General features: G+C 43.8%; 1 protein-coding gene across 1 annotated transcript in view; it reads left to right on the top strand.

The window, feature by feature from the left end:
* The window catches only part of PEX7 (peroxisomal biogenesis factor 7), a 1,057,085-nt gene that overhangs the window by 753,644 nt on the left and 286,604 nt on the right, over positions 1 to 16,837 (top strand). The gene's annotated exons all lie outside the window — the stretch shown is intronic.

Below are 16,837 nucleotides of genomic sequence, written 5' to 3'. Positions count from 1 at the left end.
AAAGGGGTCTCTCTCTTTTACTTATACATACAGGGTCACAGGTTCACACATTCCAGTATAATGGGAGTAAGTTTGGAAAAAGCAAAAGTGGCCAATTGAGGAGAACTAAAAAAAATGTTTTTATTCGATATCAAATTATTTATATGGAATTTTTAGTGTTACACAGAATCACTGTATTGCACTGCACAAACACAAGTACTGAATCCCACCACTGAGCACCAATGTAAGAAATTGGGCTGTTGGTTTAAGGGAGTCTGAGCTCTTCTCAAGAAACAGCCGCAGTCCTTATCTGGGTGAACCACAAAAGTCACTAAATGTGCTTATCCCGCTGGTAGCTTGGCACAAAAGCAATCAGGCTAAACATAGAGGCAATGTAAGTATTTATGCAGCACTTAAACAGTAATAAAGTGAAAGCATACCACAAGAAACATTCTTCACCAATTTAGAACAATAGAGTGAAATTAATATATTATTTGACACTAAAACAACAGAAATCCAATGAGTAGAACTGAGTTATGTATTTTTAAAGTTAAAAGTGGAAAATAGCACATAAAAGTTCAAAGCTTCAACTGCAGACATCTAGTCGATCAAGACCGAGGTAAAGTAGAAAGTTATGGCCAACATGGAGCGTGGGTTGGATACAAGAAGTGGATTAGGCCCGGACTCTGCTTAGCTTTAGGCTAGGAAGAAATTTTGGAAGAAAATAGCTGAGAAGGTAAAGTTCAGCACGGTAAGGAAGCTGGCGATGTTGAAGGAGAAGAAAATGTCGTTGGGGAGCTGCTGGATGAAGTCACAGTGAGGATTCCTATGTTCGGATTTAGTCTCTTTTTTCGAAGTTGCAAATCTCCAGCGGGACAAAGCAGCAGACTGTAGCTGACAATGTCTCAGATGGCCTTATTGAGGAGCCACTGAACAGGATTTTCTGCTGTGGAGAAAAATGTACTGGGAGTTGCAGTGACTTCCCAGCGAAGACAGACAGATTGGCAATGCACCATGGGAGGATGGATCAGAAGGTAGGTCCCAGTCTCCTCTCAGAGCATTTTTAAGATAAAAAAATTCTAAGTCCCAAGTTTTAGATTTTGGCTACCTGCGCAACTTTAGCACCACTTCCAAAAGTCTGGCAGTCAAGAGGCACCATATAGAGAGTCAGGACACCCTCATGCTCGGCCGAGGTGAGGGTTTAAGATGGTTGGAGCCTTTCTGTCCCTTATGCTCTGATCAGGAAGCCAGACATCTAGTCCTTGGAATCACTCTGGAAGTCCTGGGTTCTTGGAAAAGAGTAGGGCTCAAGGACAGGGCAGACTTCTGGGGGGTTCAAAGCAGGCTTTAGGCAGCAGTGCAGTCCTTCATGGTGCAGCAAAGCAGTCCTTCTGAAGTACACAGCAGGCCACAGCAGCAGGCAGTCCTCTGAGAGTTCTTCAGGAGGTCCAGAAAGTGAACTGAAGAATGGGTCTGAGGGTCCTTTTTTATACCTAGTGCCTCCTTTGAAGTGGAAGAAACTTCTGTAGGCTTCACCTCACAGAAGTGTCTAGACTTTCCTTCCTCCCTGACCTGTTTGTCTGCAGGCACAATAGGGTAGGGTGAGGTTATTTGTGTGAGAGCAGGGCACAGTCTTTTGAAGTGCAAGTGGGGCTGTGCACAACCCTGCACCCCCTTTCTGCCTGCGATGGCCCATTCAGGCACACCCAGTCCTCCATCTGCTCGCTATACCCAGCCATGTGACCCAGGACAAGGCAGCATACACCAAACGGTTTGGACCAAAAAAATGCCAACTTTCTAAAAGTTTATACGCAAGAGGGGTCTTGTCCATACGGGACCAGGCAGGACAATATAATTCAATAAACAAACAAACACCTGGTCTCGAAGTTATATCAAGCTGCTCTTTATTTAAAGCAAACTGTGGGCCTCGATTAATTAATTCTGAAGCACCTATGTTTTACTCATGCAATCACTTTCATGTTTTTTAAAAGAATTTCATCTTCTTCAACATGTCAGAGTTCGACGCACCAAAACACAATTTTCAAAATTGTGATCATAAACAATAAATCATAAACAATTCATGCATAAACAAATCAATGACAAATTATTACATTACATGCATTTGGTCAATGAACATTACATTAGTACACCAGAAATTTTTAACATTAAAAGTCATGTCTATTGGTTTCCTCTCAAGTTTCAGGACTATTCTCACAACGGGCCTTTGCTGTAGTAACTCTAATGTGTCCAATGAAGATGGACACTGCTTGATTGATTGCCCTTAGTGAGTTTGTGGGATAAATCCCATGGGAAAGCCGACGCGTTTCCAAACCTGTTCCGTATTCTCGGGTTTTTCCACAGGGCAAAACTGGGTACCTACCAATTAGAAAACACATTTTTTAGTGGCTTCTCCTACTTCTAAATTCATTCTGTTCGCATTTGGTCTAGAGAGAAAAAAGTTACCTCTATCATTCCAAGGCGACTTTTTCGTCTGCACTCTTTTGCGATATCTTTTTGGGAAACTTTATTATGCCTGGGTGAAGAAAGAGAGACTATCTGTTGTCTCATAGTTTTTTTTAAAAACGGCATCTTATTATTGGAATGATCAAGCAATACACTTACTGTGGGAGAAGTTTTGAGGACGCACTTAAGATCGCGATTTCATTAATTGCTTTTCACATCACGGGTGTTCACAACTTTGTCTGTTAAGAATCACTGAGTAAAGGATTTAGTTGGTTGAATATCGAGTTACATGCAATGTAGTCATTAGTTCATTTACTTGGTCTTACTTGCACATAAGGTGAGGTCTCCTTTCGATTTCAGGCTTTTAATTCTTACTGCATGGGCGCGTCTCCTCAATGGGTCCGCGAACACGTTAAGTCTGCAACATTTAAAAGCGGGTTGCAGTTTGTAGCATAAATGTTTCACTAGACAATAAATAATGCGCTTTGGTCGTGGTTACAAATCTCACCTTCTTTCTTTTAAGAATCGGCGATTCAATCATTCGTCTTCAGTCGCTCATGTTGGCATTCTGAAGGCCGCTACGCTCCTGTTGACGTGCGCGAAAACCCGGAAGTGAGCTACCGGGTCACATGGTTCTAATCTTCCCTTGGATTGTGGAAGTTGTAGTGGATTAACATTTGTTGGAACAAAAATGTGAATATGAAGTGTGTTTAACGTTTGTTCAGGTAAGGGTATTGCTGATTCTGTAGGTTGTTTTAAACTAGTTAAGCATCATTGCTTGCACAATATATGGTGGCTGTTTCAGAGAACCGGTGATCAGGACAGAGGACTCAATGAATTGTTCTTTGTAATTCAGACATTTCATTCATTCCATCCATCACACAGTTGAACCTCAAAATTAAGTACGCTTCTTTTCTCAAGAACATGGTGTCTAAATTACCCCCACGTGGTGGAATTTTGATACCTGACAGTACTGTCCACTTAAAGTCTTTCTCTGTGTGGTTACTCTCTAAAAAGGGTTGGACCATTGGAGTGGTCAGCACTTTTTGCTTAATTCTGGATCGGTGTTGTGCCAGCCTTTGGTTTATTTGCTGGTTGGTTTTCCCAATGTATAATTTGGGGCATGGGCAAATAATTGCATATACCACATTACGACTTTTGCAATTGGTAAATTCTTTGTGTGCCCATTTAATTGAGTTAAACTCAAGCAACACCCCTTCTATTGTGTTGATGCATGAGACACAAGTGCCACATTTATGGTGGCCTTCAGTTGGTTTAAACTTCCAGAGAGTGCGTAGATCTGTTTTGGCTTGGGTGATCCCTATGTCTGCTCGAACGATCTGTTGGCCTATACTTTTGTTCTTCTTTAGTGCAAATAAAGGTTTTTCCATTGGGACCTCTAGATTGGAAATTAAATGCCAATTTTTTAGGATTATTGCTTTGAATTTATTGGTGTATGGGCCATATGTTGTTACACAGACTAGCCTCTCTAGGGGTTTCTTTTCTTTTTTACTCAATAGTTCTTCCCTTGGCGTGAACCATGCTCGTTTGGTGGAGTGTTTCAACATTTTGCTTGGGTAGACCCTTGCTCTCAGCTGATTACATAAAATCTCAGAGTGTGCCATAAAGTCCTCTTTTCTGGAGCAGGTCCTCCTAATTCTTAGCATTTGACTATAGGGGAGGTTGGCTTTCAGACTTTGAGGATGGTAACTCTGATAGTGGAGTATTGTATTTTTGTCTGTTGTTTTTTGGTATAGGGTAGTGGTCAATTTTTGATCTTGTGGGAAAACTTCTACGTCCAAAAAAGTTAAACGCGTTGGACTGTAGGTTAGGTTGAATTTTATATGCGGATGTCTGGTGTTCAGCCACTCGTGGAAACGGATAAGCATTTCTTCCGAACCGTTCCACTGACACCAGATATAGTCAATGTAACGATGCCATGTTGTTATTTGCTGTCGATAAGGGTTTTTGTGGTACACGAAGCGCTCCTCATACAGGGCCATGAAGAGAACCGCCATCTAGGGCATAAGGACACCCCATGGCAGTCCCCTTCACCTGCATGTAGAACGCATCCATGAACCAGAAGTAATTTCTCTTGAGTGCAATCCTAGCCAGATCTATTATAAATTCCGTTGGGAGAATCAAAAGTGTTCGCTTATTAAATGTAATAAAGTTGCCCACGTTATTCTGATATCAAATTAGCTTTTGAGTCTCTCTGCTAGGATCTGATGTGATGGCCTTAAATTTAAGAATTGTATCCACCTGAATAAAATAAATGCCTGCTGGATAATATAGAGGGCCTTGAAATCTATGCTTTTCATGAATGCTACCTTGTAGTCATCAAAGACATGCTGTTACATGATTCATTCACCTACGGTACAATAACATCCTATCTGCTGCACTGCACCTGTGCAAAAATTACTTCCAGGCCAAGATAGAGGCCATTAACGTAGTCGAGGAGGGATCTCACCTATGCTTTGACCCTTTTGGGCAAAGAAGGTATGCAAATTTACATTTGATATTGTGTGATTGTAAAAGCCTAACTGAATGATTTCTAAAATGTCTGGAACGGGGAGGTCTCTGGTGAAAACTATAACCCGATCTCTTGCTAGTAGAGCTAAAGTTCAGCCAGCAAAATGAGGTATTCTAAGCCTTTGGGGGGTGCCCAATAATCTTGGATTTGGAGGCACACTACTTTATTAGAGCCCATCCAGTCTTGATCCTCTACTTCTAATTTCCTTCTGCCGAGTCTGGCTTCTTGGCTAGCACTGATTGTAAGTGATGGGTTGATGTGTATGTTCTCTGTTCTCCTTAGTTACATTGATTTAAATGTATGTGAAATCTTGTGGCAGTGATATATGTTGTCCTGGATTCTACCTTCGGTCAATGGAGTTTTTTTATGACCCAATATAGCCCTGATTGGTGGCATTTCGGAAATGAATAGGGCAAAATAGAGCATGTTCTGTGATAGGCTATTCGTGAATAGAATGTATGTGTTCCATTCTTATTAAACACTGAGGTGGTGATCTTCTTTTCAGTAAGTCATAAGAGTCTTGGATTGTCTCAAATGTACTGTGCTGTTACAATCGGGGAGGTATTCCACCCAAGGAGTAAAACAATGCATGCACAAATAGCTTCCAATCCATGAGAGGTTGCATGAATTGTTTCCAATCCCCATGATCTCATGTTTATCATACTTTTGTTTGTATTTTAAAAGTTGCATTTCTGCATCCTCCCATGACTCCATCTCTCTTAACTAGTTAGTGATAGTAGTTGCATTTGAGCTCAGACATCTAATGGCTATGCGTCTCATGGGCGAAGACCATGGCGAGAGTGGTCACTTACTTACTCAAGTTACTTTTCGGTTTGAGTTGCAGTACACGGAGTAGGCATGCCTTGGTTGTTAGTTGACTAGAGAGGCCTGCAAATACTATGCATCTGCTGGTTACCCTACTCCAGAATATGCTGAACCTCTGGCATTCCCTTGTAAGGTGCAAAAATGTGACCTCAACACGACTGCATTCGGAACATCTCAACTTCTCTTGGAACTCATTTTATGCGAGGTTCTCATGGTTCTTGATGACGGCTCTACATATAATAGACAACTGAGATGCATTTCTTGTTGTGTCATCAGGGCCGGAGTGGGACAGAAAATAAAAGTGGTTTCAATAATGATGTTAATAGCTAAAAATGTGGCATGTGTTTACAAATTGGAGCAGCTTTGAAATTGTGACGACACGCAGTATAAGTGTTTTGCAAGGTATGCAAGACTGCATGGAATTGAGCTTACAGCAGACAATGTTTGGTTTAATATTAGGGAAACCAACAGCAAAAAACGGCCCTGCCAACCATAAAGTAGACCTGCAAATGGCCAAAAAACGGCCCACACACTGATCTGTGAACCAGCCCATCGAGACTGCCTGATTACTCTTTAGCCCAGTCCAACCCTGGTTGTCACTAGACTCCTTAGCGGCCTTTGAAATGGTTGGTTGCACGACACTGTTGAACATACTGTGTGAGTAACTTATTTTTAACTTTGTCTGCTTAGCTTATCTCTCCCTACAACTGGCAGGCTGCCAACAGCCTGCTGGCAGTTCTCACTCTGATTCTCTTCTTGTTCCTTTGCTGCAAAAGGGATTTCTTTGTGGATATGTATCGCAGAGCTCAGAAAGGGGGACAACTGTGTCAGTGGATGTGCTTCTTGCGAAAGAGTGCATTCATTCGTAGTGAGGTTGGTCGATGGCTGGAGTGGGCTGACCAGTTGCCCCATGGTGTATGCTGTAGTGGGTGAAAGAAAATTTTTAAATACATTGAACTTGTCATTTTTCTGCATTAGTGCATGAGCCGTAGACAGCACAGCTCAGAACCAAAGAGTCTCACACACAGCTTTGTCATGCTGGAGGGATGACTTTCATAACGAGACCCTAGGTGACAGCATAGAGGCAAAACACTGCTAATAATATCTCTTCAGAGTCAGGCTGATGCACTGTCTATTGCTACAAGTTCATAGAATTATATATGGGTAGCAGTGAATAACAGTGTTTGTTTAGCACCAGGGCTTCTGAGTGACTGAACTAGACAACTAGACCGAAGTTCGAGTTGTCTATATCACGCAGAACATTGAGGTAAAAACAGATCCATAATTTACTATCCCCAAAATCATCTGCCCCTACGCAGAGGCATAATAGTTTAGCTATACATAACATGGCCTGTGAAAAAATACCTTACCTGCAATTCTTTACCAACCCCGACACCTTCCCTGCCTTCCTTCCCCCTCCTGCAGTTGTTCTGTGTGCGTGCTGTCAAAGCAGACAAACAGCGCTACGCCGACAGGCGCTGTGAGAGCGTCATAGCAGTCACTTACCAGACTTGGAATCAGGTGTAATTAAACGATAGAGGCTGCCTATTGTAGCCAAGAATAACAATGCTGCAGTCCTTAGGATATCAGCACCTTCCTTGTACATGGGCTAGAAATCCTTTCTTTGGACTAGGTAACGGCAGGCGACAGGGAGGTTTCCCCCTCCATTATCCCGTCTTTTCTTTTCTCACACAGGCCTACTGGAGATGACAACGCCTCCTATGTACCAATAATATAAGGAAAGTACTGTCAAATACAATTAATTCCGAGCTTTCCATGCAGTGGATTTGCACAAACTTATGAATGACCCTTTCTTCAGTTCAGAAGAGATTTCCTACTCACACTTCTAGCGGCAGCCGAAGCAACAAAAAAAAAGCACAAAAAAAACTGCTACTGATGAGTAACACCACTAACAAGTATGTTGTGTGCGCGTTGCGAAACGGGGCTGCTAATGACATCACGCGCTTCATTGCCCGGCTAACCGAGTGCGCTTCCTCAGGGTCACGTTTGAAGGCAAGTCTAATGCGCGCGCACCCCGAGGCCCAGCAGCCCGCGCGCACCTCAGGGCCCAGCAGCCCGCGCGCACCCCGGGGCCCAGCAGCCCGCGCGCCCCGAGCTTGCTTCGTTTAGACTCCATCAAGAAACGCTCCGGACTTGTACGGATTACACGTCAAATGTGACTCCATGTGACAAACAGGCTGGCAAAAACACAAGAGCAACCCCCACCTTCAAGAGTGTGAGGATAATTTTATATTATACGCTGAAGGGCCACGGAGGGACTATAATTGTTGATTTTTGCAGATCATACTGGATGGGCGCCGAATGTGCGAACTGTAACTCGCATGCAGTTAACGGTGAATAACTTTAGGAGAAGGCCTTAGCGCTCTTCCATTCATATAATTTCGGCAAATCTCTGTTGTTGCCAGTGCTAGTGTTTGTTGTCGCAGTCACTGTTCTTCAGAGATGGCCGTGTGAGCCGGCGGGAAGTGGAGAACGGGTGCACGGGCTCTTGGTCCTGATCATAATTCTTGTCGTACATTTAATTCGAGCATTGCCCAAGGTTCATGGTTAATCTTCGCTAATAAGGGCCTGCAGCAGAAGTGATGCTGCCTCTTCAATCACCAAAGTCGGCTTGGTTAAACTGATGCATCATTCATACATTATTTTCCCATCAAAATAAACAAGAAAATGTGTCTCGTGCCTCTATGTTTTTTTGGTGGGGGCAAACATATACTTTATGAGGAGGGTAGCTGAAAAGGAAAGAAATCGGAAGAAGTGAAATGTATGTTGACAATTCAGGAGCGTGACTGACTACATTATCAGAGGGGTGTATGCTCAGAGGCTCAACTAGACCCTAACTTTAGGGGGGGGGGGGGAGGGCTGGCCTGGCTAACTTTCCCAGCCAGGGATGGCCCTAGCACTAGTCGCACACGGTGCAACACTCTTTTTTGGCACCCCTCCCCATTTCCCCCATCTCAATGAATTCCCTCACTACCACTCACCAACAATGCAAATCATCTCTCTATAGCACCTTTCTGACAAACATTTCATTTTTTATAGCGCTACTCATAGTTAACTCACACTCAGTTCTGTGATCTGCATGGTACACATTCTGTGTAGCAGGCACATTAACCCTCTGCCCTGTGTGGGTAGCAGGAGTGCACGGTGAGCGATGCAACAGTGTGAGAGTAGGGTGAGAGGAGTGACTGCAGGGTGAGTGAGTTGACCATATGAATTTGGGTGCGGATGTAAGTGCCATGTGGACGAAAGAATACATGGTTATTTATGGGCTTGTTTGAGTGAGATTGCAGATTGAACAGTGAGGGGGACAGGTAAGTGAAGTGTCACACGAGTGCAGGGTAAGTAGTGTGCTTGTGTGACTGCAGGGTGAGGTACAGTGTGAACAGCTCAAGTACATTGTGAGTACAAAGTGATCACTGTGAGTGCAGGGTGAGCAAGTGAATGGTGTGACTGCATTCTGATCAGTGAATGCATTGTGATCGGTGTGAGTGCAAGGTAAGCGTGAATGTGAAGGGTGACAATGAGGAGTGAGTTGTCTGAATACAGGGTGCATTCCTAGACACTTGAAGTAACTCAGCATGTTATTGACAGCAGCATAGGGTTTCAGATATAAGTTAAACTATTGCTATTATGGCATAATTCAGGGAACGAGGGTGGAGGAAATAAATAATGTGCTCATTCTGCAACAAACTTCCAGTCTTATGATTAGGGTTGCCACCTCATTATTTTGATTTTCCAGACAGTAACAAAATAAGCAGTCACCTAAAGCCGTATTTTCTGCATTTATCTGTGCATACTTTGAACAACAAATATAAATAGAAAGCACTTTTAATTATGTTCTAGCGCTGCCTGAATGATCCATGACTGATAATTAACCCCTTCGATGCTCATGACGAGCTCAGCTCGTCATGAGTTACGCCTGTCGTACGCTTATGACGAGCTGAGCTCGTCATGAACCGCGGGTTTTCGCAAAAGTCAGCGCACAGCGGGAAAACCCGCAGCGCGCATGGAGTTAAAGAGAAAAAAGACAGAAAAGTCACATTACAAATTAATGCATACTTTTTTATTTATAACCCTATTTAGTGTCAAGACGAGGTATTTGCAGGCTCTTTAATCAACACATGGCTTGCATTTTTCTTTTGGCAACCCTACTTTATATTCCTTTTTATGAAATGTATTCTCACACTACAGCAGTAAATGTAAAATGAACATGTAAGGAACAGGCAGAGTTGGGAACCCGAAAAAAAGAAGCCCCAGTAACCAGTTTACAAAGGTATGTACATATGCAAATGGTCTTTAAAGACCTGTGAAAAATTCGGGTGTGCCTTAGATAAGACTCCAGACACTGCCCAGCTGAGCCCACAGCAGCTCGAGCTGCAGCAACCCGGGCTGAGACACACAACGGAGGGGGCAGATGCCTTTTAGCCCTATGGGCGTTGCCCGCCTGTGTTTGCTACAAATAATCGAGGAGGCATTTGCTGAGTAGCTCGTTCTGCAAAGCCAGGGTTTGTTGGTACCATCCTGCACAGCTTCTGTAAGAAATCACCCAGGCGCACGTATTTTGCTGAGTTCCTACAGCAGCAGTGCAATTTCATTCCTTGCCGCAGGAGTTCCTGGTGTTCTAATTTTTGGTATTTGATGCAGGGAATATACCGATTGGCTACCTGCAGTGTGCTTTATTTAGTTTTAGAGATTCTTTTCTAGTAGGCGTGCAGTGATGTACACAATGCTGTTTATAATTACTCATTAGCTGTTACCTAGTTCAGATTGTAATGCAAATCTGATATTAAATTCACTATTTTAGTGGCCCAAAACGTAGCCTTAAAGAATCAGTTGTTCTGACGTTATGTCAGTCCATCTTGTCGTTTGACAATACAGTTTTGCCTCTAAGTCTTTTTGAAGTGTTTGTTTTACACACTAAGTGGCAATGATGGGTAACTTCACTTGACAAGAAAAGGGACTGAAAAGGCTGTTTAGGGAGGTCCAGTATACATGCCCTGTCAAACACTAGTCACAATAGGTATGCAGTTCCTCAAGGGAGTGTCGGAAAAAGCGGTCAGGATTTTACCCTTAATTTGTGCGGATAAGTCAAAAGGTGGGAGGATGGGGGTCCTCTTTGTCGGAACTAGAGTCCTCACACACCCAGCATGCTTCATCATATGGACCTGCTCCTCGTCGGGTCGGCGCTGCACTACCCGACGGGCACCCTTAATGGGGCTCTTTCTTAATGGGGCTCTTTAGTGGAGATATTTTGGTCCTTGGTGTTTTTGTGCTGTGGGTGTGAGGAGTTTAGGTGGTGTAGATGTGGTGAAAAGAGTGGTTTAAAAAAGGTTAGATAGTCCAAGTAAAACTTTTATTCAGGCTGGCTATCCACCTTGTTAAAAACAGTAAGAGTGGTCGCTCTCTGACTTTATGGTCCAGGGGAGCTAGGCTCTACTCTCGTGGTCGACATGTTTCATGCACAATGGTCAGATTTGATCCGTGGCAATTCTTCAGGACTTAGTGGGTGAACTATCTACACAAAATGGTTGGTAAATTTCCTACCTACCAAATATCATGATTATGAGCACAGTGTCCCGCACTTTCTACTGGTGACCTTGGAAAAAGATAGTAGGAGGGAGATTGTGTGGTGCCACACGGTTAAGCATAAGACCACAACAACATTGTTAAAAAAAGCTCACTGTGAATCCAACATCCTCTCTATTGGTATCTGCACTGCTCATGGGTTTTCGTGAAACCCATCACTCCAAAGGTAAAATAGCCTTGATTTACACAGAATGCTGTATTAATTAAAAAGAAGACTGTGTTAATTAAAAATGGCTATAAGTAGGTAAAAGGGAATTGCTCTAGCGATCACAATCCTATCTGTAAGGAGAGTGTTACTCTATTCGGTGATCGGCGGTAAATCTAGACACCTGAGTCGTGGTGTCCTAGAAACATAGGAGGCAAAGCAAGTATTTAGTGAGCCATGGCTGCATATCCGATGCACATTTGTTAAAGTTGCATGGCCGAGTGTCAATGGGTTTCGTAGGGGACAGGCGCTATAATCTGCATCACACCCATGTCCCGGCAGTTTAATAGGGCAAATGCGGGCCCCGTGCGGAACATCAGCGGCTGTCGTTTCAAGGAAAAGCCCCCTCTAGCAAATAGTCATCACCCTAGGGCTCTCAGAGACAACCTACCATTTGGACAGTTCCTCCGAATTAGGAGGAATTGTAGCACGCTCACAGACTACAAAACGGAGGCTCAGAAACTACAACAGAACCTCAAAGAAAGGGGCTATCCTGAACGACAGGTTAGAAACTCCTTTAAGAGAGCCCTGAACAACCCCCAAGAGTCACTACTCCAGGTGACACCCAAAGAGCACACTGACGTCTTGACTTGTGTCACATCTTACACCCCTGATTCCACACGTATCAAAGGGATTATCAATAAACACGGGGGCATCGTGAACACAAGAGACTTGAACCTACCCAGGTTTGCGTTTAAACGTACACAAAATCTGAAGGATATCCTAATCCATACCAGACCCAAGGCAGAGAAACTAGCTGTCCAAAGAGCGCTGTGAGATCTCCCACCTGTCACAGGGCATTATACCTGTGGAACCTGTTCAGTCTGCGAACAGACTAAAATCACTAAAGAAATCACACTAGCAGACACCTTCACTTGGAGATTAAAACGACATACCAACTGCAATACATCCCAGTGCATATACATGGTGACATGTCCTTGCAATAAGAAATATATAGGGATGACCATGAGGGCTGTCAGGACACGCATCACTGAATATAAGAGTAACATCAGGTGCATGAGAGTTACCACCAAGATGTACACCCACTATAAAGACCTGAAACACACTGCAGAATCCCTTCAGTGGGTGGTTCCCGAGACGCATCCCAAAATTACACAGCAAGCCCTTTTCAAAATAGAACAAAGATGGGTGCACCGCCTGTCTACCAATAGCCTTGGTCTTAATGATGACATACCTTGGGCATCTTTAACTGAGAGATGATTCTACTCAGGACAGGGTCTCCTTAAGTAATTTTGCCGTAGGCACTTTGTTATGAAATGGTGGACTTTTTACCCATGGGCACCTAGCGACTGATCACACCACGCTTGCAACCTGTTTTCATCGAGACACTAGCCACGGGCATTAACATAGTGCATGGGTCTCTTAGATCACAGATATAAGTTACTTGCTCAACCGCACTCTTTCCCAAACAGGAGCATGATCGTTTATTGTTTACCACGTTTCTTTGACAAATGTATAACTGGCTTTTGATACTCATTGATGCGTCATCCTGCTTTACACCGTGCCCTGTGCGGCGCTATTGTCACCTTTACCGGACGGGACCCCCAGCTAATATATTAGTTGGAGCTCGTTCTAAACACACTACAAGATGGACGCCACTGACACAGCCATCATTTGAGCAACCGCCACGCGACCAGCTGGTCGGTTATGACGTGGTTGGGAAGTCGCCCACCTGTCCCGCCCGGCACGAAAATTGAAAAGTACTTGAGCGAAGATAGCCCTTGGTTCAGAAAGAACTCTTTTTGTTAAATGGTGTAAATCCATTCAGTAGTTCCTGAGAACTTCAAAAAGAAGAGGTGAAAAAATGCATTTCACATAGCAAACTTTATACACGGCTACAGCTTGAACTGCTGAACGGAATTACACCAAATTAGGCATGAAGGTAGCCCTTGCCTCAGAAAGAACTCTTTTTCTTAAATGGTGTAAATACGTTCAGTAGTTGCTGAGATAATAAAAAAATAAAAGTTTCGATATATAGAGGCATGGTGGATCCGCGCACCCTGCCGATCACGAGCTTCACTCTAATTGGCTGTCAACACTTCAAACCAGTAAGTGTTGGCAGCCATCTTGAGCTTCGGTAGAACCGAGGCACAAGAAAAGAGAAAAACAAAGGCGCAAAACAAGAAAAGAGGGCAGGGTAGAAACACCCTGACCCCCTAGGCCTGCTCAGGGGGTCCCACAAGGACCCCCAGGGCCAAAAAAAGCATTAAAAAAAAAAATCACGAGATGTGCAGAGGATCTACGGATCCGGCAGCTAAAATTAAAAAAACAAAGCGCGGGCTCCCGCTCTTCATAATTAATTAGCCCCCTGGGGCATGCCACAAATATATTTGCGGGGGCCCAGGGGGACCACCGCAGCCCCAGAGACCGCCACCCCTGGGGCTTTCTATAAATATTTGCGGGTGGCACACAGCCCCCCGCAGCGCCGGGGACCGCCACCCCCCGGGGCTGTTTTTACATATTTGTGGGGGGCACATATCCCCCCGCAGCCCTCGGGACTGCCGCCCCCGGGGCTTGTTTTAAAAAAAATCAACTACCTCTTTGTGGGAGCTCAAGCTCTCCCACATTCCCCGGGGACCGCAGAATCTTAATCCCCCAACTTAAAACGTGACATAGAGCGTCTTTGCGCAGTGGTAAAGGGAGGGGCGGGCCAGAGGTGACGTGTTTTAAGTTGGGGAATTAATTCCCCTTTGATGCTGAGCGTCCCTGGGTCCAGCTAGCCCACCATGTACCTCCAGCAAGCACCACAGAGCTGCGTTGCAGAGATGTGGTCCGAGGCCATGCCCCATTTTACACCTCTCTGCAATGCAACTCTGTGGCACTTACTGGACATATCTGGTGGGTTAGTTGGCCCCCAGGGACACTCAGGATTCAAGGGGACTTTATACCCCAACTTAAAACGGCCACAAGGCGTATTTGCATAAGTCACCTCAGGCCCCCTTCCCTTCACCAGTGTGCAAACGCGCCCCGTGGCTCGTTTTAAGAGGTAGTTTTTCATCCCCCTGCCCTATTATGTACTAGGAGCTTATAGAGGAGGTCATGCTAATCACAGGGGTACCCCAACGCATAGTGTTCCCTAGTGTATGTAGGTGTTTTCACTGTATTCTAAGTGTCTTTTAGCATACCACTGGCTCTAGGCCTGGTTAGTCAGAGTCAGCTACCACCAGTACCCGTCTGAAAAAGTTGTGGGCACAGGATGATTTTGTAACAAGGCCTCTTACTGCTCCTCTGTTGGTTCTTTCTGCACGTCTTGCTTCTTCCTGTACTTTTCTTCGTCTTTGAGGACTTCTGTTGCTTCTTTCTGCATTTCTTTTGCTTATTTCTGCATTTCTTTTGCTTCTTTTCGTTTTTTCTGCTTTCTTCACATGTCCTACCTCTGTAGGCATAGTTAGAAACTAGCATTTAAAAAAACTTAGAAATTCACTTAAAAATCATAGGTTTCAGGCACATTATAGTTAGGAATTAGCATTTAAAAAACCTTTGAAATTCACTGAAAAAACCATAGGTTTCAGGCACGTTATAGTTAGTTGGACATTAGCTGAACTAACTATAACAAGGGAATTTCTATGGTTTTGTATGAGTGAAATGTCCAACTAACTATAACGCCCCTGAAACCTATGGTTTTTTCAGTGAATTTCTAAGGTTTTTTAAATGCTAATTTCTAACTATAACATGCCTGAAACCTATGGTTTTCAGTGAATATATATATATATATATATATATATATATATATATATATTCACGCTCCTTTGTACCAAAAATGACGGGGCACTAGGGTGGGTGCCGCAAACACGGTTGGTACGCCGTGTATCAATACTGCTCCACGCCTCCTCCCCAGCCGGGAAAGAAGGCACAGCACTCGCGGGGTGTTACATTTCAGTGGCTTTCTTTATTACAAGCGCTCCTCACAGACGCGTTTCGGGGCAAGCCCTTTATCAATGTGTCAACACGAGTGTTGCACAGGAGCCATTTTTAAAGTGCAGCGTGCGATAACATGAGAGAGTGAGGTAGGACTCCTCAGTGTACATACACATGGGCGCCATATTGGAAGGTGCAAAACAAACAGAAATTCATTTATATTCGATATTATTCGCGCTTTCAAATAATGATTCAAACATTTCTGTAACATTTCATTAAGCCGTAAATCGGCCATCCCCAAAACCAAACAAAAATACCAAAATACTTCATTAAGCTTTGTATAAGCAGTTGCAAATTGAGTAAACAAATTAGAATCAAAAAAATTATATTCACATCTTAATTCAATTTTCACTAAAATTTAAAGTTTTAGACAATATCATCTTACTCATACAACACATGTCTTTTTGATTGGCGTTGGCTCAGGGGAACTAAGTTTGTTCGCTTATTAAGCAGCGCCTTCCTACTCAATCTTGCCGTGGATCGGCTAGGGCGGTTTCTGTGACCAGAAACCGCCGAATTACCTCTATATGGTGCCTAAGGCAGTATAATTCCCTCATGGATTCATCGGTGGTCGTGAACATGTATTAACGGGTTCATTTGCCTAGATGTATGGCCAATTCTTCCCCGCTGTTGAGGCCCTTAGGAATTTTAGTTTGCAGGTCGATAATGTACCTGGATTCCAAGCGTCTGAGTTTAAGTAACCTGTTGCCGCCCCTTTCATGATCTGCTATCTGGTCCAACCCAAAATATTGTAACGCATCCCTGTCACTGCGATGTTTAATAGCAGAGTGTTTGGCCACCGGTGATGTCAAATCTCTATTTGCTATCGCTCGCATGTGCTCAAGGACCCTCAGTTTGACACTCTTGATGGTGCTCCCTATATACCGAAGCTTACAGGGGCACAACAGACAGTACACTACATATGGTGTTTGGCAGGTAATGAATGAGTTGATTAGTTTACGGTCCTTCAGGCCCGGAATTTCATAACCTAAGACTCTTTTGCTGTAGGCACAGGCCTTGCATTTACCGCAAGGAAAAAAGCCTTTCATGTCTGCTACAGTGTTAATTCTCAATTTCGGTGCGTCTAGATGGCTGTGCACCAAAAGGTCTTTCGGGGATTTAGTTCTCTTAAAAGTTACTTGTGGACTAATCGGGATATCCATCCCGATAATGGGGTCTGTTTTCAGAATATGCCAGTTTCTGTATAGAGTTCTCCTTAGGAAATTGGCATCTTTGGAAAAGGTGGTTATTATACGGAATTTCCCGTCCTCATTTTTCTTAATGTT

The sequence above is a fragment of the Lissotriton helveticus genome, chromosome 6 (genome assembly GCF_964261635.1).
Source record: "Lissotriton helveticus chromosome 6, aLisHel1.1, whole genome shotgun sequence".
NCBI classification, from domain to species: domain Eukaryota; kingdom Metazoa; phylum Chordata; class Amphibia; order Caudata; family Salamandridae; genus Lissotriton; species Lissotriton helveticus.
The sequence above is the reverse complement of the archived record's forward strand: the minus strand, read 5'-3'. Positions and strand labels throughout refer to the sequence as shown.